Here is a 21,097-nt window from a genome sequence, read left to right as displayed (position 1 = left end):
TCTAAAATTAACTCCCAGGTTCCAAGTTGTATCCTCAAGCATGGCTGCATAAAATAGATTGAATAAATCTAAGCAATTTCATAACCTTACTTCACTCCACTGGTGATGGGGGAACGGCTACACTGAGTATGCACCAATAACCGTAGACTATTTTTCCTCCTTAATATTTACTATAGTTGGAAATATATGCATTGAGAGGAGGGCAGTCATATCTCTATATTAAGTAATAATCATCAACAGTTGCTTAAGTAAATTTGGAGGTTTTGAGAAAAGTAAAGGTATACAGATTTGCTGATGACTCCCAAATTTAAATCTCCAGGCTTAATTTCCCTCTTAAGCTTCAGAACCATTTATTCATTGACTGGTACATTAATATTTGAGCTGGTCATAGTACATTAAGTTCAACTTATCAAAGCTTTAAGTTGTAACCCTCTTCTTCCAAAACTGCTGCTGGACATGTGCTCCATGCCAAAGACTAGCTTGACCATTCCCAGGTGCTCAAGTCTGAGGACTGAGCATCTGTTTTGGTTCTTCCCTTTCCCTACACCTAATGACCAAGTGCTGTCAGTGTGATCTGCTCAATCTTCCTTCCTTCCTTCCCAGACCACTCTCCTGGGTTCAGGTTACTGTCTTTTCTTAGCTGGGTCCTTAATTCATTCATGCACACTTGGAATTTACAATCATATAAGGAGCCAGCTGTTGGGTTTTTGCTGTCTCTGCCTACAAACACACATTTATAAGCCCTTCTTATTCCCAGTTCCCTGACTCCTATCCTACCTACCTACTTCTCTGTCTCCCTCTCCTCTGCTCTCCCTCTCTCTCTCTCTCTCACACACACACACAAATACATAGACAAAAGAAAATGTAAAACAAATATTCCTGCTCTAGGTGCAGAGAGTACAATTGTGCTAATACCACTCTATACATCTTTTTGGTGAATCTCTCTCTCTCTCTCTCTCTCTCTCTCTCTCTCTCTCTATTTATTTATTTATGAGTTTAGTTGATTTACAATGTTGTGTCAATTTCTGCTGTACAGCATAGTGACCCAGTCATTCATACACACACACACACACATACACACACACACACACACACACACATATCCTCTTTTCCCATACTATTTTCCATCATGTTCTATCTTAAGATTGGACACAGTTCCCTGTGCTGTACATTTTGACTTTAGCAGAGACTAGACTCTACTTTTCTCTCTGGTACTATGATATATGACCACCCCATCCTCATCCTTGGATGCTGGTCACCTATTCAGTCATTATAATGATATTCAAGATACATGAAGGTCCCAGATCTAATGGAGCAAACTTTAGAGTGAGTAAATAAGTAAACAGATAATCATTATATAAAATATCCAGGTAACTAAAGGGGTAAAAAGGGTGATGTGACAGAGAGTAACTGGGTCGTCCTTCTTGGACACTCTAGAGCCTATAATATCTCTTTTATTCTCTGACTGCGTATACACATGCATACACACAATCAAGTAAATACAAAATAAGGAAGATAAGGCAGGTAAGGGGGTAGGAAGCAAAGAGATAAACTCTGTGAGTAGGATTTTCAGGGTCTGAAGTTTTCTCTACCTTCAGGACCCTATTGTCGTCCTGACATTTTCACACCTATCCCCTAGCATCACTACTTTTTCTAACATGAAAATGGCCCTAATATAGCTGTTACAAACATCAGCATTATAAATCCATATGTTATCCATATCCAAGAATGCCTGATTGTATAACAGTTCTGGCTCAGAACACCTAGCATCAGAATGAGTACCTGAGTTCTTTTAAAACTTTGAAGTCGTCTAGGAACATCTTTCAATATCACTCTAAAAAACTTTCTGTATGAACTCGAATAAGCTACACATCCTTTAGATGCTTCAATGTCCTTACCATGAAATAGGGATATTCACAGTACCCACATCAAAGGGATTGTGTAAACACCTATTTTACCTGGAGCCTGTAGTTGCTCCATAAATACTAGCTTATATTATTGCAGTTTACAATACTGTCTTGCAGAAGTGTAAATTCTGTTACTGTGAAGGTATCCAAAAAATCAGGCAGCTATAGTTTTGTCTACCTTTTTGCATGTGGCTAGGTGGATGATGCGAAACAATCAATTTTCCTCAGGAAGGAGTTGGATTCCTCTAAGATAAAAATGTTTATCATCAAGAAGACTACAAATAACAAATGTTGGCAAGGATGTGGAGGAAAGGGAACCCTCGTACATTGTTGGTGGGAACATAAGTTGGTGTAGCCACTAGAGAAAACAGTATGATGATTTCTCAAAAAACTCAAAATAGAACTACCATATGACCCAGCAATTCCACTCCTGGGTATATATTAAAAAAAAATAACACTAATGGGAAAAGATACACACACCCAATGTTCATAGACGTGTTACTTACAACTGCCAAGATGTGGAAGCAACTTAAGTGTCCATCAACAGATGAATGGGTAAAGAAGAGGTGGTGTGTGTGTGTGTGTATACACACACACACACACACACATATACATACAACAGAATACCACTTAGCCATAAAAAAGAATGGCATTTTCCCATCTGCAGCAACACTGATGGAATCGAAGGGCATTATGCTAAGCGAAACAAGTCAGACGGAGAAAGACAGTGTATGATGTCTACATGGAGTCTAAAAAATTACACAAACTAGTGAATAGAACATGAAAGAAGCAGATGCATAGACCTAGAGAACAAACTAGTGGTTGCCAGTGAGGAAGGGCAATATAGGCGTGGGGGAGTGGAAGGTACAAACTGCTGGGTGTGGGACAGGCTCAACGATGTATTGCACAACATGGGGAATAGAGCCGACATTTAGTCATAACTGTAAATGGAAAGTAACTTTAAACAGTGCATGAAAATAAATATCTTTTAAAAATGGTTGATGTCACAGTGACTGACAGCCACAAAGGTGCAGGGAAAAAAAAAAAAGCTGTCTGGTTATGGTAGGTAGGAACTCGGCCAAGACATGGACCTTTTGAGTCCACAGAGATTTGCTGAGTACTTCCTCTTTACCATGCCCTGTGCAGGCCTCTGGAACATGGAACGTAGCTGGGGGGGTATGCTTTGGACTCATTCATGAAGGTTTCTCAAGGGACATATCTCAAGTGCACAAGCTCTATTCTTAGGGCTTCGGAGGCAGCAAATCTGGGAGGAAGCCTAGAAATATGCATTTGCAAACAATCCCCAGAAAATTCAGAGGTGGGCATCCTTTTCCCTCTTCAAAACCTACATGTAAGATGGTTAAATCAGCCACTCTCTTGAATGCCCCCATCACTGTGATTTGTTATGGTTACTTACATGATTATGAAGATCACTGGATCTTTGTTACTTATTTAAAATGATAACAAACATTTGCAAAGTACCTACTACAGCAAATGTGCTTTAAGTCTCACAAAAATTTTATGAGATGTATATGGTTATTTTTTTACATAAAAACCTCAAGCTCAGACTATTATGTGATTTGATCAAAGTCACACAGCTGGTAAGTGGCAACACGGAGATTTAAATCCAGATGGGTTTAACTCGAAGACGCTGCCTCTTTCCACTAAGATATATTACTTCCCTCAGGAAGTAAGGCAATAGAACCCCCTTCAGATAGCACAGCGTCTTTGATGAATGTGCTATGAAGGAAGAGCTGTGAGAGGGCTGAGCTTGAATCTGAGTCATTGTCTCCTTGTGCAGTTCACCAGACGTGTCCCACTTATGGGCTATACCGATGAGCGAATTCTTACCTGAGCTGTGTCAAGGCTGGGTTTTAGCTTCAGGGATCATCTTGTGGTTACATATGAAGAATCCACCATCCTCTACTGGGACAGTGAGAGGCCCAAGTTTCAGATACTGGTGCTAGGAAAAGGGAATCAAGTAACTGCTTATGGGATTCTATGTTCATGAGAAGATTTTCTATCATGTGCCGTAATTGACTGAGCAAAAGTATGAATCCACCTCCTCTTCTGAACCATATGATTTGTCTTTGATTTTCAGTATCTCTAGACACCAAGTTCCACCTGTCTGGAGTTTCGTTGTTCCACGTTTGAAATCTATTTCAAAGAGTGATGAGAAAGCACCTCAGGTTACTAAGTAGTAATGTGGGTAGACCTAGGAAATTGTGGTTTTAGGTAGAAATTCATAAAATTGCTTTTGTTTTCAATGCAGCTATGTGTACGTTTCCTTCTTAAGCTGAAGTAGACCCAGAAGTCTAGTGATTAAATCCACTGGGAAAGGACCACATGTACCCAGCACACGCCTGAAAGCAAAAGTTACTAATATGGCAGAGTCACATGGTGGACACAGCCTAGATCTTGGGATCCCTACTTGGACAAGGTCCTTTAAAGGAGCTTGCACCCAACTCTGTAAGAAGACACCTTTACTTTAAACCAGTAAAGATTTGAAAAATGTTTGTTAACTTAGCCCATCATAACTAAGACACAAAGGCAACATTTCTGAGTTCATGTATTTAAACAAATTACGGTTAGCATGAAAAAGCTCAACCTATCATGACTCAGTAACAGGTCATCATGGCTTCTAGGGACCTGTGAAGTAATTTTGTGTAAAGAAATACAACAACATTACCTAGCATAATGGAATGAATGTTTAGAAATGTCAGTATAAAAGCTGTCAAGTCTCCCTTTACGCCATCTAGATTTTCATCAGATCATTTCTTTAACTATAACGATAAGGTATATTATTCTGAAAAGGAGGGAAAACAAATCCAATATCAGCAGACTAAATATCTGCATGGGCTGATCATACAGCACTAATTATCCCTCAGAGCAAAACCCTGCCCATGTTCAAAATACTGATGCTCAGAGGGGCTCTGAATCTTAATTGCATTAAGACAGCAACTTTGAGCAAACACCACAGCACTAAGTAGGTTAAACTCATTCCTAATCAAGTAATGAACTATTTTTCAATAAAGGAGAATAGGGCCTAAAGGAAACCAGACATATAGGATGGAAGTGTTTTAGTGTGGAATAGCAATTTCCAGAGCACGAGGAACGTCTCATCATAGAAAGAGTAATGAAACAACATGGGCTTCAAAACCAAAAAGTCATGAGTTTAAGGCCCAGCTCAAGAGCTTGAGCTGTAGCACCATGCTTAACGTTCTGAGTGTCAGTTCCGATTGGGAAGCAGAGTTAGTAACTTCTGCTCCATGGCATTGCTGATAGTATCACATGAAATAATTGTTCCTCATAAAAGACCACCTTCTCCTATCCCAATGCCTGAGTCTGTCTTCTTTCTGAATGATTTAGATGGGTTAGTATTACTAACATTCAAAATCTTAACAGTTAAGGATGTTAAGGTAATATCAATTTTTTAATTACAGGAGGTGGAGAGGGTCTTATGGCAATCGCTTCATGATTTTGTTATGAAACTAATGTTAGAAGTTCAACAAAATTTGCATGGCGACACATCTCTTAAGAACACAATATTATATGGCAGAAGATCAGAGGCATAGGATTATATAAATTTAGTATAATCTGGGAAAATTTTTTGTAGTAGAATGAGGCATAAAGATTTATCTAACTTAAACTACTGCCAAGGAGTACAAATAAACACAAAACAAACCAACTCCCTCCCCCAGAAGTGAGCTTGTGAATTTTTAATGAACAAAGAGGAGTTGTTGAGCAAATGAAATAGTTTAGGAAAACTAGAATAAGCCTCCATAAAAGGAAGAAAGCTACCGGAGGACAGGTGCTTAGCTAATCACATTTTAATAAATGTTTTTTTCTTTTCTTTTCTTTTTTTCTTTTTAGGGCCACACCTGCAGCATATGGATACCTGCTCATGAAAAAGGGGAATGGAAAGTAGAGGTTTACAGAATGAGGTACACAGTTCCTAGGCTAGGGGTCAAATCAGAGCTGTAGCTGCTAGCCTACACCACAGCTACAGCAACATGGGTTCTGAGCCATGAGCTGTGACCTGCACCACAGCTCGTGGCAACGCTGGATCCTTAACCCACTGAGTGAGGCCAGGGATCAAACTTGCATCCTCAGGGGTACTAGTTGGGTTCACTACCACTGAGCCATCATGGGAACTCCTTAAATAAACTTCGTATTGACAAAAGAAATTCCCACTGTACATGTATGATGCATGCACACACATGCACAGCCAGAAAATGAGATGTGTATATATATTTTGTGTGAATGTATATATTCAGAATTTTGGACACTGGTAATGATTTCTAATGAGTTTATTACTGGAAATTTATTATTACAATTACAGCCAACAAAAGTTCACTGAAGTGCCAGACAATCTGCCAGGTGTGTGTGACACACAGCTCCTCTGACTGAATATATATTTCATAATTTCTGTCATGTAATGCCAGATACACAAATACTCTCTTCTAATATTAATCAGCAAAATTTTCAAGTTATATTTGTGTTGAATGTTCTTTTTTTAATGATAAACCTATTTAACCGTTTCCATAAATCTAGAGTATAAAACAGGGTACAAATCAGTAAGAATAAAATTACGAATAAAAGCAAAATTGATAACTCTGTCAGGCTCAAGAAATACCAAGGTAATGAGCCAAGAGATTCTAATTAAAAACCATCAGTTAAATTCATTTATTCATTCAACAAGTATTTATTGATACACATGGGTACTCTGCTAACCTTAAATAATTAAATAAATAAATCATTAACGCAGAATTCTCAGTAGAGATATAGTATACTAATCACTGTGGGATATTAGCTGGTTGAGAGATCTATTTGATATATCATTTACTTATAAATATATGATGCCGATACATGTATTTCACTGTTGGTAATTTTTTACTCTTTCTCAGAAAAACATCTTAAGTAGGGTATATTTAGCTTGGAGAGATGGAGGAGTTGAAGAAAAATCTTCCGTGGAGGGAATGGCAAAAAGTGTGATACTTAAAGAAGCACGGGAGCATTAAAAGGATGGCGTGTATTTCAGTCTGCAGGGTAAAGTGTGGAATCCCCTCAGGCAAGATGAACTTTCTTAGAGGAAGGGTCTCGGGGTCTCTTCTTTCTGCAGTGGGTAGTGAAGAGTGTCAGAGGATTTCTGGGGGCGGGGGGGGGGTGCGCCAATGTATAGGTCGTTAGTTCAGTTTCTCAAGGGTCCTGAACTAGAAGAAACAAAGAGGGATCTAACAGCGGTAAGGATAATCATCTTAATAAAAACCTGTTACAACCTGTGAAAATGGTCATGAAAAGGGGGACTGGAAAGTAGAGGAACACAGGACGAACATAAGAAATGCTACAGGGACAGGAACAAGCCCTTTTGCCAAGCGATTAGCAGGGCATGGGAAGGAATCAACAAGGACTCCATTTGTAAGCATACGTCGACACTGAGGGACTGCTTAGAGTAAAACATCCTCTACGGAGCTGAAATTCTGACTAGCGAGGGCAAAGATGATGATATGATGTGAAGGTCATCAGTATGTACTTGAAACCACGGTAGTAAGTTGGGTAACAAAGAAAAAGACACAGACAAAAAGGGGTCCACAGAGTTCCTGTGGTGGTTCAGCAGGTTAAGAACCCAACGTAGGATCCGTTGAAGATGGGGGTTCTATCCCTGACCTTGTTCAGTGGGTTAAAGATCTGGAGCTGCTGAAAGCTGTGATGTAGGTCACGGAGGAGGGTCGGATCCGATGTTGCCATGGCTGTGATGCAGACGGCGGCTGCAGCTCCGCTTTGCCCCCTAGCCTGCAGCATTCCTTATCTCACAGGTGGGGCCTTAAAAATAGGGGGGTCCAGAACTGAACCTCTACATATCTCTAAGCAAAGAAATCAGAAGAGCGTGGGACAGAGAAGAAAGACAAGAGTCAAGGGAGTCGAGAATCCACAGAAACACCATTTCGAACATGAGGCACATCAGTAGGGTGAAGTACGGCTGAGAGTTCCAGGTAGGGGTGCACTGCGGGGAGCAGTGGATTGATGCATGGAAATGCATCAGTCGTTCTTGAGAGAGCTGCTTAGAGTAAGGCAGAGTGGTCTGCACAGAGTTGAATGAGGAAAGGGGTAAGTGACGAAGTGGTACAGAGGGTGAAGACTATTCTTTCAAGACGTTTGTCATGGAGAGAAGAGGGTGCTAAAATGGTACTGAAGGAGGTAGCAGGATCACGAAAGGGTTTGCTGGTTTTAAAACAGGAATGAATCAAAGAAAGAAGAGATTGAAGATGCTGGAGAGAGGGAACACAAAAGCAGAGGAAGTCTGGAGTTCCTGTGGTGGTGCAATGGTTAACAAATCTGACTAGGAACAAATCGACTGCAACCTGAGGTTGCAGGTTCAATCCCTGGCCTTGCCCAGGGGGTTGAGGATCCGGCGTTGCCATGAGCTGTGGTGTAGGTTGCAGATATGGCTCAGATCTCACCTTGCTGTGGCTCTGGTGCAGGCTGGTGGCTGCAGCTCCAATTCGACCCCTAGCCTGGGAACCTCCATATGCTGTGGGTGCGGCCCTAGAAAAGACAAAAAAAAAAAAAAAGTAGAGGAAGCCAGAGTACACACGCCCCTCATCCTTTTACACAGGATGAGGGGCATGGTAAAAGCAACATGTGGAGGAATATTTTTTCCCTCAGGCAGAAGACAAAGACAAGGATATGGATGATTTTGAAGCGTGGGAAGGGAAAAGAGTTGAATGAGCTCTCAGCAGACATCCTTGCATTCAGTGACGTAGGAAGTAAGATTATAGTTTCCTTGAGTCTAACTTAAATAACCACTAATTTACCAAATTAGAAGGGACTTGATAAACAGCAATAATTTCAAGTACTTTGTTGCTAAAAAAAACAGGGACATGGAAACTGCCCCTTAGAAGTGACAATCTGCTTTGCTTTTTGTTTTAAATTTAAATTTTTTTTAATATTTAAAATTTTTAATTTTTATTTACTTATTTGTTTATTTGTTGATTTTTAGGGCCGTACCTGCTGCATACGGAAGTTCCCAGGCTAGGGGTCAAATCAGAGCTGTAGTCACCGGCCTGCGCCACAGCCACAGCAACACTGGATCCAACACTGTGGTGTGTGCAACCTACACCACAGCTCACGGCAATGCCGGATCCTTAACCCACTGAGTGAGGCCAGGGAATTGAACCCATGTCCTCATGGATACTAGTCGGATTTGTTACCATTACCACTGAGCCACAATGGGAGCTTAAGCCAAGAATGTGCAGAACCACTGCAGTTCCATGCGATGGTCTAAAATCATGATGGGTGTAGAGAAACACTGGACAGTACGAGGAAGGAGTCCTCATGGGCTGGATGCATCTCACAGCTGGCTGGTTTAGTTGAAAATTACTATTTGAACAGATATAAACACTCGTTTCTTGACAGTCATTAACTGAGAACCATAAGTGTGCCATTAATTCTGTAATAGTCAGCAAAATGCTTTGTAATGATCTCACATTAATGCACCCCACTCCTATAAAACCCCCATGGCAGCAAAGGTTTACTCTGTAATACTAGTTGAGTTTTCAGAAGCTTAAAATCTCTGCCAATGCACCTGCTTTCCAGAAGATCATTAGGTAAAAATCCCAAGGCAGCACAATCAACCTGGCTTCAGTTACCTCACCGTCTGCTAGAGAAGAAAATTAATGTTATTCCATGAGTTTTTTCCTCCCAAAATTGGCTAGTGTATAGTTACTGGGCCAGCTGTCTAAGGGGTGCTTAGGTCTGTTCTAAGTTGACCCGGCTCATCGTCTGTGTGGATCCCAAGTCCCAGCATAGCACACTAACAAACCAACTGCAGCCTGCACCAGCTGTTACACTATTGTACAGGTACTTAACAGGATTACAGCCCACGGAATCACTAGTTTGGCAGTGATTGCTTTGCTGTCCAAGCACAGCTTTATGGCAACTCTCATGGAAACCTTCATACTTTCAAAAAAAAAGCATAAAACCGAAACACCAGGTATAAAACCAGCATTCAAGACAAGAAGACAAGGAGAAAAGAAAGGCTCTTGTGACAGGGTTATTACTAAAGCCCCGTTAACAAAGGATTTCTCTTTTATTCTCATTTCCTATGGAAACGAGTACACATTAGCATAGAAAATCCTGCTTTATCTCTGAATGGAGTTACATATCCTTAATCTGAAATCTGCTTTTCTTCTGGCTACAAGAAGCCAAGCAGGGCCTCCCATCAAATTGCAAGGGAGAGATTTGTCACATTTGACTGGTTTTCCGACTGTGGGTTGTCAGCTGGATGCTGATCTGAGCAGCCGTCACCCCGCCACTGACACCTATACCCTACACTGGTCACCTCACTATTCTTCTCCAGCCAAGCCCTTTTCCTTTGGCTGCTGCTGTATCCACTCAGGGAAGCAGCAATAGATCAATGCTTCCTTCATATATCAGAGCTGTCCTCCAAAGAGGGCTGCAGTGAAATTGCTTTGTTTTACATAACAGCCAACTCTGAGATTTCGTGGTAGAAAAGTAGCCACAGGCAACATGTAGTGAATCTCACAGAATCTTCAGTTTAACCATTTAAAACAGGACAAAGTCATGACTATTTATAGGGATGCGGCTTACTTTTGGATTTGCTTGAAACATGATCACACAATTTTTAAGAAGGCAGGGCTTTTTCTAACTAGCAGTAGAATTCCTTAAGGGCAGTTTTCAAGTTGGTTTCTATATGTAGTAACTACCAGTACTTCCTTGTTTTGACGCAAGCTAGACTGCCTTTGTTAGTGTTCGCAAGTGTATATCACAGTATCTTTCTTCCAGCTACTCTTTCCAGATAATATAACAGCAGAAATGATACCAATGATTCATTTAGGATGACATTCTACTTTCATTAATGTTCCATAGAATGAAAGCAATGTTTCCAAGTTTTTCAATTTAGATTTTAAAGCATGTTTCTATTTTGAAAAAAAGTTAATACATGCAAACATCAGTGTACTTTTGTTGTTTGTCAATGTCAGTTATAAATTCAAATAAATGATAATCTGCTGCAGACTGATGCTCCTAGAAGCAGGGAAAAATAACCCTATTAAAACCGCATAAATTCCACTTTGTCATTCAATGTTTAGTTTTTTTAAGAAAAACACACAAATCTGAAATTATGCAAGCTACATATTGCATATATAAGATAAAGACTGCTTATTGTCTTTTGCCAGAATGAATAATTAAAAAATTAATAGATTAACTATTAAGGGAATTAGCATGTTGTTGGATTAAGGCTGTCATTTTATACACACACACACACACATGCATATGTATATGTGTGCATGTGTATTATATATATATATAATGCACACACACACATTACAATATCTGAAAGTGCTGGAAGTATGGCTAAATCTTAAGATCCACACAATATGCCACTTAGTTTCAACTTTCAACTTCCTCTACACATCTGAAAAACACTGTACATTCTACAACATTCTCATGCACCTTTATCCCTTTGTATTTTGATGATGTTATTTCCTCTTCCTTGAATACCATTATCCATCTGAGACATCAAATCCTACTCTGTCTGTGAGCTTTCTCCTTCTTTCTTTTAAGAAACTATTGGAGTATAGTTGATAGACAGTCTTGTGTTAGTTTCGAGTGGACAGCAAAGGGAATCAGTTATACATACACATATATCCATTCTTTGTCAGGTTCTTTTCCCATATAGGTTATTATAGAGTACTGAGTAGAGTTCCTGATGCCATACAGTAGGATCTTGTTGATTACTTATTTTATATATAGAAGTGTGTATATGTTAATCCCACACTTCCAGTTCATCCCTCCCGCCATGTTTCTCCTTTGGTAACCATAAAGAAAAAACATTAAAAGCAACAAGGGAAAGCAACAAATAATATACAAGGTTATCAGCTTATTTTTCAGCAGCAACTCTGCAGGGCAGAAGGGAATGGCATGCCATACTTAAAGGGATGAAAGGGAAAAACCTACAAGCAAGAATATTCTACCCAGCAAGGTAGGTTCAGATTGGGAGAAATCAAAAGCTTTATAGACAAGCAAAAGCTAAGAGAATTCAGCAGCACCGAACCAGTTTTACAACAAATGCTAAAGGAAGTTTTTTTCTTCTTTCTGAAGCAGAATTCATTGCCTCTATCTCTGTACCTCCAAACAACTTTCTATTTGTCAATATTACAGGAATTCTAACATCAAATGCTTACTTGCCTGGGGGTTGTGACATCTTGGAGGACAAGAACCACCTCTGCCTTTCTGGCATTTTGAGTACTCTCTGGCACATAATAGATACAAAGTATATATTAAAGGATGATTGAATGAGGTGTGCGAAACTAAAATAGTGGCCAAATTAGGGAAGAACATCACACATAAATTTCTTAAACTATTAGCCTCGTCAATGTTTTGCCAATTATTTTCTCTCAAAATAGCTGAGGCTATTCATTTTGTGTTGACAATGGCACTTACCAAATGTCCTTTGCCCCAAGATGGTATTGCCTATAAAATACCCATCAATTAAACATCAGCTTTTTTTTTTTTTTTTTTTTTTGGTGGGGGAAGAAAGGAAATGTTACAATGTTAAAGGCATGTAAGAATTACAAACCTCTTTATAATTGAAAGAAATTAAAACATTTTAAAATGCGTTTCTTTAGAATTGAAGGAATATGGCAATTTCCTTTCCATGTAAGAATATTTGGAACTCATCCTCAGTCAGGCTACAGCATTCACATTGATATTCTATCTCTGAAACCGCTAAAAAGAGGGTGCCTTGTCACCTTTTTTTAAAAAAATTAAACAATGAAACAAAGCCATCAGACAGGAAGTGAAATTCCAGTTTCTTTTAGAACACATTCCACAGATGCTGCTAAAGGACTAAATGTTTGGTTCCAACCCTCCTCCCCCACTCTCACCACCAAATTCGTAGTATTGAAATCTAAGCACTATGTGTTGTCATTTGGCGATGGGGCCTTTGGGAAGTGATTAGGTCACAAGGACAGAACTCTCATGCATGGGATTAGTGCCTTGTAAAAGAGACCCCAGGGAGCTACTCTACCACATATGACACAGGGAAAGATCGCATCTATGAGCCAGGAAGTGGGCTTCACCAGACACCAATCCCGTTGGTGCCTTGATCTTGGACTTTCAGCTTCTAGAACTGTGAGAGATGCATTTCTGTTGTTTATAAGCCACTTAGTCTACGGTATTCTGTGACAGTAGTCCAGAACAGACTAAGAAAGTTGCTTTTATCATTAAGTTTACACATCAAGCACATATCGCTTTTCATTGAGGGTATTATGGTAGTGTTTTGGGGAACACTTGCACATATTTAGACTCAACTTCTACAGCACTCTGCTGTCATACAAAAACAAACAAACAAACAAACAACAACAACAACAAAAAAACAGGGCTAATCTGGCAATATTTTCAGACCAACTTGCACAAAATGAGAACATTTACCCAGGTAAGAAAAACAACTCATTCCAGGCATTGTAACCCTCTCCTATGACTAAATTTGTCCAAATTTCTAGCTGTATATAAAAATACATGTTGAGGGGAGTTCCTGTCGTGGCTCAGTGGTTAGCGAATCTGACTAGGAACCATGAAGTTGCGGGTTCGATCCCTGGCCTTGCTCAGTGGGTTGGGGATCTGGCCTTGCCGTGAGCTGTAGTGTGGGTCGCAGACGCGGCTCGGATCCCGCGTTGCTGTGGCTCCGGTGTAGGCTGGCGGCTGCAGCTCTGATTGGACCCCTAGCCTGGGAACCTCCATATGCCACGGGAGCGGTCCTAGAAATGGCAAAAAAACAAAAACAAAAACAAAAAACCAAAAAACAACAACAAAAAACACATGTTGAGAAAAGTAAAAAACAAAACAAATGCTTTTAATCAGAAAGAAAGTCCCTCTTCTGCCATTCTTGGTCTTCATAAAGAAGAAAAAGATTCTCTTATTTACAAGAGGAGAAAAAAATATCTCTAAAATAAAAATCTGGTTACCAAACTTTAAACTATAGCGATAAACAGGTATGCGGGGGAAACAGGAACAGCTGTGAAAATAAATTTAGTGCATTTGCTTACATTTTAATTCAAATCCTCTTTTCTAATTTATATATGTTTAAATTCTCAAATTGTAATGGCTCTGTTTAGAAAAAAGTGTCAATCAGAGGAAATGCTTGGGTCTCCATCAGTCATACAGTCGTAAAGTCACAGCAGAAAGTTGAACTATGGTCAATATGTATCTGCCAGCCTGACTTAGTCACCATCCATCTATTTAAAATTTAAAGTGGATGTAAAGGACATACACATTATACTTGCAAACATGAAAACAGACACAACTTAGAATAATTCTATTTTGAGAGTCAAGATCTTGATCATCTAACTACATAAGCGGATAGTAAAATGTGACAAATTCAGCACATTCCTGTGATAAATAACCCTTTATAAAACTGAAAGACATACTGCAACTCAGTGTTAAGGTTGCTATGGTAAAGCATGACTTCTGGATACCAATCCTCATTTCTCAATAATTGTGTTTTATCTACCACAAAGTAACCAATTTCTTCCGTTAAATGCATTAAAAAATGTCTATACTTAATTATAATGCTTTCCCCAAGGTTGAAATCTCACCAAAAATGTTCAATGCTTTACAAAAAAGAATGTTAGCGTTCATAAATTTGATGGTGTCAATATCTTCCTACATATAGTCTAAGGTATTTATTCATTGAACTTTTATTTATATATGGGCAGGAGGTACTGCTGGTCTCCAGGAAGAAAAAGCAAAGTTCCAAACCAATAATTAAATTTTATGTTTTATATATATGTATGTGTATGCATACATCTACATATAGATAGATAGATAGATAGATAGATGATAGGTAGACACATATGTAAAGGTATTCCCACTGACTTTTCCTTCTTAGTATCTCTCAGTTGCCCTCTCATGTTGCCATTTTTTTACTACAACCAACCAAGATGAAATTATCATCATCTCTCATCTACACGGCACAAAGCTAGTCCCATTACATATTCCTGCTTCCTCCAGCACCTCATAAAACACATTTTCCATAGTTCATCTAGACCAGAAGTATTAGAGTGTTTTTGCGAGGCCTGGCATGATCAGATCCATGCTTTCCCATCCTCGGTTCATGATGCTCTTCTCAGTCACAGCCTTCATTCAAGCCTTCACATGTGCTCTACCCTGTTTCCTGCTACCTCAGGACCTTTGACTATGCCTGTCCTTCTGAATGAAAATGCCTTTTCTTTGTCTCGTAAGTGCCTACTCATTTTACAGTGTCACTTCTTCTGGGACACCTTTCCTTAGGTTCAAAAGAAGACTATATTGTCAGCTAGACACACTGCATTTTTCTGTATTTTTCCATCATGGAAGTTATCATAGTTTAACTACTTTTATGGAAATCTGATTAATGCTTCTCTTCTTCTTTTTTTTTTTTTTTGTCTTTTTTTTTTTGTTGTTGTTGCTGTTGTTGCTATTTCTTGGGCCGCTCCCGCGGCATATGGAGGTTCCCAGGCTAGGGGTCCAATCGGAGCTGTAGCCACCAGCCTACGCCAGGGCCACAGCAACGCAGGATCCGAGCCGCGTCTGCAACCTACACCACAGCTCACGGCAATGCTGGATCATTAACCCACTGAGCCAGGGCAGGGACCGAACCCGCAACCTCATGGTTCCTAGTCAGATTCGTTAACCACTGCGCTACGACGGGAACTTCCAATGCTTCTCTTCTTAACTAAGTATGCTCTTCTATATTTTTAAGTTTAATATATTGTTTTGTGTTTTCCAATGAACAATGAAGATTTAGCTCTTTACTCCCCTTCCAATGTTTGATATAAATTATTGTCACATTCCTTGTTTAAATCAATGTTCAGTCATTCTATTACATACACACACACACACACACACACACACACACATTATACACATAAACACTTCACAGCCCAGCCACGTGGTATATTCTGATTATACTTCCTTTCTTATATAATGTTTTATTTTTCCTTGAATTAATATTGACCCTTTTTTTTTTTGTTTATCTACTCAGTATGTATCTGTGCTATCTCTACAACAGAAACTGGGAGTGGTCCCCTAGTATCACATATCCCTTCTTCCAAAGTAAAAAACTACCAACTTTTAACTTGCTACATGATTATCCAAAATCCATGTGTCCAATCAATGCAGTGTAAGTGACAGGTCATGCGGCAACTCCCAGGAACCTTCCTTAAATCACTGCTGGCTCATACACTTTGTTCATTTATCTCCATCATGTCTTTCTCCTTCCTATTGTCTTTCCAGCAGAAACAAAGTGGACATGATGACTACAGATGAAGCAGTCATCCGGACCATAACATGACCTTGGGAATGGAAGCCATATGTGGTTCGAGAGGGTCTGTGACTGCTAGATTACACATAAGTTTGTATTTTTATATATCCAGAAATGGTGGAGAATATCTATAAGTATTATTAGATTTACAATGAGGAGAGTCGAACCTTAGAGATATTAATTAAAGTTGATCTAGTATAATCTCTTTATTTTACAGCTAAGGAAACTGCCCCAGAGAGATAACTTGTTTTACCTAAGATCATATGGAAATGAATGGCAGCTACTGGAGTAGCCTGAGATCTTCGGCTCTTGGCCCTCTTTTCTAAACTTTCTTCTCAACGTCTTTATCTTCTGTTAACAAGCAAAGTTCCTGTTAGCTATTTTGACCTGGGAGGAAAGCTGCTGATCACATTAGGAATGTAAATTAATAGGGAAAGAAGGTGAAAGGAGAAGGACATAGCTACTTTATGTTGTTTACCTATAGGGCCTTGTAAAGAATTAACTAGGTTTAAATGAAATGCCTTTTGATGTCTTTTACTTGAAATAGCATTCCTGCTTCAATTAAGCAGTACCCAGTGAAGCAATAACCCAGTAGGATAAAATAAGCCAGAATGTGCTTACCATCCAAGTTCTTTAGCAAGCTAAAAAGTCAAACCCAAGCTGCAGTGTCTGAGCTTTGGTTGATGAATGCCCAATAAATGAGGAATCCTGTATTAATTGATTTTTTTTTTAAATCTTTCACCCAGTGAGAGAAGTCAGTCTGATCAATGCTATTTCTCACGCACAGGTACATGTTTTACTGATCTAACCCCTGACTAAAAATAGAGAAATATCAGAAATTAATGTGACACATGGGGATTGCCAACTTTCTACTTCCTCTTCATGTTTCCTCTCTTTAACCAGAAGGTGAAGGAAGTGGGACCAGAAAGGAAGACTGGTATTGCTGTTGGAGAGGCTGGACTTAACATCAGGGGGTAACACTGGTTTTTTTTGTTGCCATGTTCCAGGCTTTAGGTTGGAAGAGCCTAGGCTCCCTTTGCATGAACTTTCCAATTGGATCTGACCAGCCCTTTCCCAGGGATCTACTATATGGGCAACAGTAAAAGAGGCACTTTCTCATGTTTTGTCATTTAATCCTGACAACAGCCCTTTCATCTTTAAAGATGAGGAAATGAAGGCCAAGTAGAGTCAACAGTCAGAGCCATTAAGTCAGAACAGGGCTCCAAATTAAATCTCTCTTCCTTTACATCTCACTGTAGCATTCTCCCTCCCAAAGAGGGCACCAAAGAGAATACACTTGCTGACATGCTAAATGCTACAGAAAAGACTGTATCACTTAAACTATGAATATGACAATATTTTAGCATTTCACTTCAGTGTAGGTCAAGAATATACCAAAAGGCTCAATAGTAAAGTACAGTAAAACATATTGAACTGCCTATGAAAAAGAATTCCCAGCAGGGACTTGTATTTAAAGGTTTTACCATGCAAAAGTTTCAGAATAGCCATTTTTATCTTTGTAATTAGGTGTTTATCTTTGCGTCTGTATATATACATATTTTCCAGCATATGAGCATACAGAGGGTTTCTAAGGAAGTCTTATGCTGATGGTTTTCAAAAAATAGTACCCCCCCAAAGAAACAAGGCTGCACATAATCATGCCCAACAAAACATGAGAAAAGAGAGTATTATAATTTTTTTGGAAAGAAAACATGTGTCATCGTACACATGTTTATAGTGTTTACTTTTCTCAAGAAGGTAAAAAGTTGCCGTGGAAGTTTTTTTTTTTTGTTTTTTTTTTGTTTTTTTTTGTTTTTTTGTCTTTTGTCTTTTTTTTTTTTTTTTGCTGTTGTTGTTGTTGTTGCTATTTCTTGGGCCGCTCCTGCGGCATATGGAGGTTCCCAGGCTAGGGGTTGAATCGGAGCTGTAGCCACCGGCCTACGCCAGAGCCACAGCAACGCGGGATCCGAGCCGCGTCTGCAACCTACACCACAGCTCATGGCAACGCCGGATCGTTAACCCACTGAGCAAGGGCAGGGACCAAACCCGCAACCTCATGGTTCCTAGTCGGATTCGTTAACCACTGCGCCACGACGGGAACTCCGCCGTGGAAGTTTTTATACTGTTACTGGTTGAACTGTGAACCTTCCAAAGGCCCCCATACCTACCTAGCCCCCAGTACCTCAGAATGTAACCTCACTTGGAGGGAGGGTCACTGAAGATGTAATTAGCTAAGAGTCAGTAGAGTGCACCCCGAAACCACTGTGCCTAGTGTCCTGGTGACAAGACGGCCATGTACAGACAGACGATGCATGTGAAGAGGGAGATGGAGACAGGAGTCACGGGGCTGCAAGCTAAAGAACTACCTGGCTCTACAGAAGCTGAAAGAGTAAAGGAAGCTTCCCTCCTTGGAGACTTCGGTAAGAACATGGCCAAGATGACACCATGGTTTCAGACTTCTGGCCTCAAAAACTGAGGCAACAAATTTGTTTTATTTATTTAATCTTTTTAGGGCTGCACCTGCAGCATATAGAAGTTCCTGGGCTAGCGGTCGAATCTGAGCTGCAGCTGAGGCCTACACCACAGCCCCAGCAGCACCAGATCGCAGCCAAATATGCAACCTATGCTGCTGCTCACAGCAGTGCCAGAACCTTAACCCACTGAGCTTGGCCAGGGATCAAACCTGCATCCTCATGGATACTAATGGTGTTCTTAACCCACTGAGTCACAACAGGAACTCCAATTTCTGTTGTTTTAAACCATCTAGTTTGTGGTATTTTGTTGAGACAGCCCTATAGGATTAATACACATGCTCATCCTAGTTGTCTCTGAGTTTCACTGAGAAGATTGAAACATATCCTTTTAAATAGCGGAATCTCTTTGAGAATACAGAGACACTTTTCACGTGTTGGTATTTCTGAATCTTCATTTATAAAGTGGTAAATAATTGACATGCAAAAAAGAATGTCAGAAATGACCTCATATTAATAAATTCTACAATAAGGGGAAAAAATGTATCTAAGAATAATAGAATACTTCTCATTGCTCCCCAAATACCCCATGAATCCCACTTATGTTTTCTGCCAACAGATTGAGAAATACTAGAAGATGGAAATCTTATTTTTGTTTTTGATCACTTTTGCACTCAGCAGACTGCCTGAGGACCTGATAAGGACTCAATCAATATTCTAAATAAATGAATAAATAAACAATAAAATAGCATAGATTTTTAAACTTTTTAAAAAATAAGAGGTATTTAAAATAGGGTTTTTTAAAACAAAAGTATGGTAAATCCCTTTATATAAAGACAATAGATGATTTTTGAAGTATTATCATCTTCAACTTTTAATAATTTCTCATCTATATTTTTATGTTAGAAATATAATCAACTCTTTCTTTTAAAAGAAAAACTATTTGGGAGTTCCCTGGTGGCTCAGGGGTTAAGGACCAGAAGTGTCACTTCTATGGCTTGGGTTGCTGCTGTGGTGCAGGTTCAATCCCTGGCCCAGAAACATCTTCATATCGTGAGGGCGGCAAAATAGAGAGAGAGAGAGGAAGGAAGGAAGGAAGAAAGGAAGGAAAGAAGAGAAAAACTATTTGAAGTCAAAGTTCATTGCATAATTAAATAGTTCAGTCCTTGATGCCGCTTGTACTCCATTTACACACCCAAGTAGCTTGGAACATGTGAAGAAGTTTTAAAAATAAAAACCACAAGGTTTCATTTTTCATTTAAGTAAGCATTAATAACAGAAATGAAAAACCTTCAGTCTCAAAGTAACAAGAAGAATGAAAAAGATGGAGAGAAAGAGAGGGAAGAAAGTTCAGGAGTGAAGAAGAAAGAAGGAAAAGAAGTAAACAGTAAATTTGCTCAACTGATCTTTGAAAATTCAGCAAGATACCATATTGTTTACTGGGAAAAATGTATAAAATTCTGACTTCAAGAGTCTTCAGGAAACCTCAGGTTTTAGCTTAAGAGGAGCCTTATAATCTTTCCATTTTACGTGCTCAGAGTCACCATAGTTCTTTAGAGAACTACTCATCCTTTGGATAAAATACTGTTTTCACTTTCAAAGACTTCATCGCTCCTGTTGAAACAATGATGTTTTAATCAGCTCCCACACTTCCACTTTGACAAAACTTAAATTCTGTAAACTTACAGAATCACAGCTCCCCATATGATAGCAGTACTTCTCTGGGAAAGGCTTAAATAAAAACCCATTGTGCTGAAAATAAAGCAATTTACAAACATCTTTATCTTTCAAAATGCTTCTATGTTGAAAACAATCAGCTTTTCATATGTGCAAATCAGCATCTTTGAAGTGTCTCTAGGAAGGTGAAATATTCCTTTCTTTGTCGCATACAAAATGTTTAATTTTTCTCTTCTACTCACTTCATGGTCTCAGGTCATCACACTTTCTTATTTATAATATCCATTTACTGAAATTATTCCTGCCATTTTTTCCAGTTGATAAATACTGTCAAGGTAATTATTAAGTGTATATTTCTCTACTCAGCTAACTTGCCTTATTATTAAACCTAACACTCTAAAAACTAATTGTATGTAAAGTCAACAGGCTGCATGTTTAAGAATTTTAATTACTTTTCTATGATCACTTTATATTCTGTACGTAACAGCCAGGTAACACCGCTCCTACAATGATAAGCAGTTTAATTAGAAAGCTAAGATAAGAAAAATGCCTTTTACATTACCAAATGTGGTCATGCCAGTCACGTGGTAACGTCAACCCATCTCTTCTTGCAGAATGTTAAAATGCAAAATGCTAATATTAGGTGAACCTTACTTCCTAACAGTCCAGCAAATGCTTTGTTAATATGCCATGGGTTCTTTCTCTTTGTACATGTAAAC

General features: G+C 39.2%; 1 protein-coding gene across 1 annotated transcript in view; it reads right to left on the bottom strand.

Moving 5' to 3' along the window:
• Positions 1-21,097, bottom strand: part of PDZRN4 (PDZ domain containing ring finger 4) — a 366,514-nt gene that overhangs the window by 160,395 nt on the left and 185,022 nt on the right. The gene's annotated exons all lie outside the window — the stretch shown is intronic.

This window comes from Sus scrofa, chromosome 5 (assembly GCF_000003025.6).
Source record: "Sus scrofa isolate TJ Tabasco breed Duroc chromosome 5, Sscrofa11.1, whole genome shotgun sequence".
NCBI lineage: Eukaryota > Metazoa > Chordata > Mammalia > Artiodactyla > Suidae > Sus > Sus scrofa.
The sequence above is the reverse complement of the archived record's forward strand: the minus strand, read 5'-3'. Positions and strand labels throughout refer to the sequence as shown.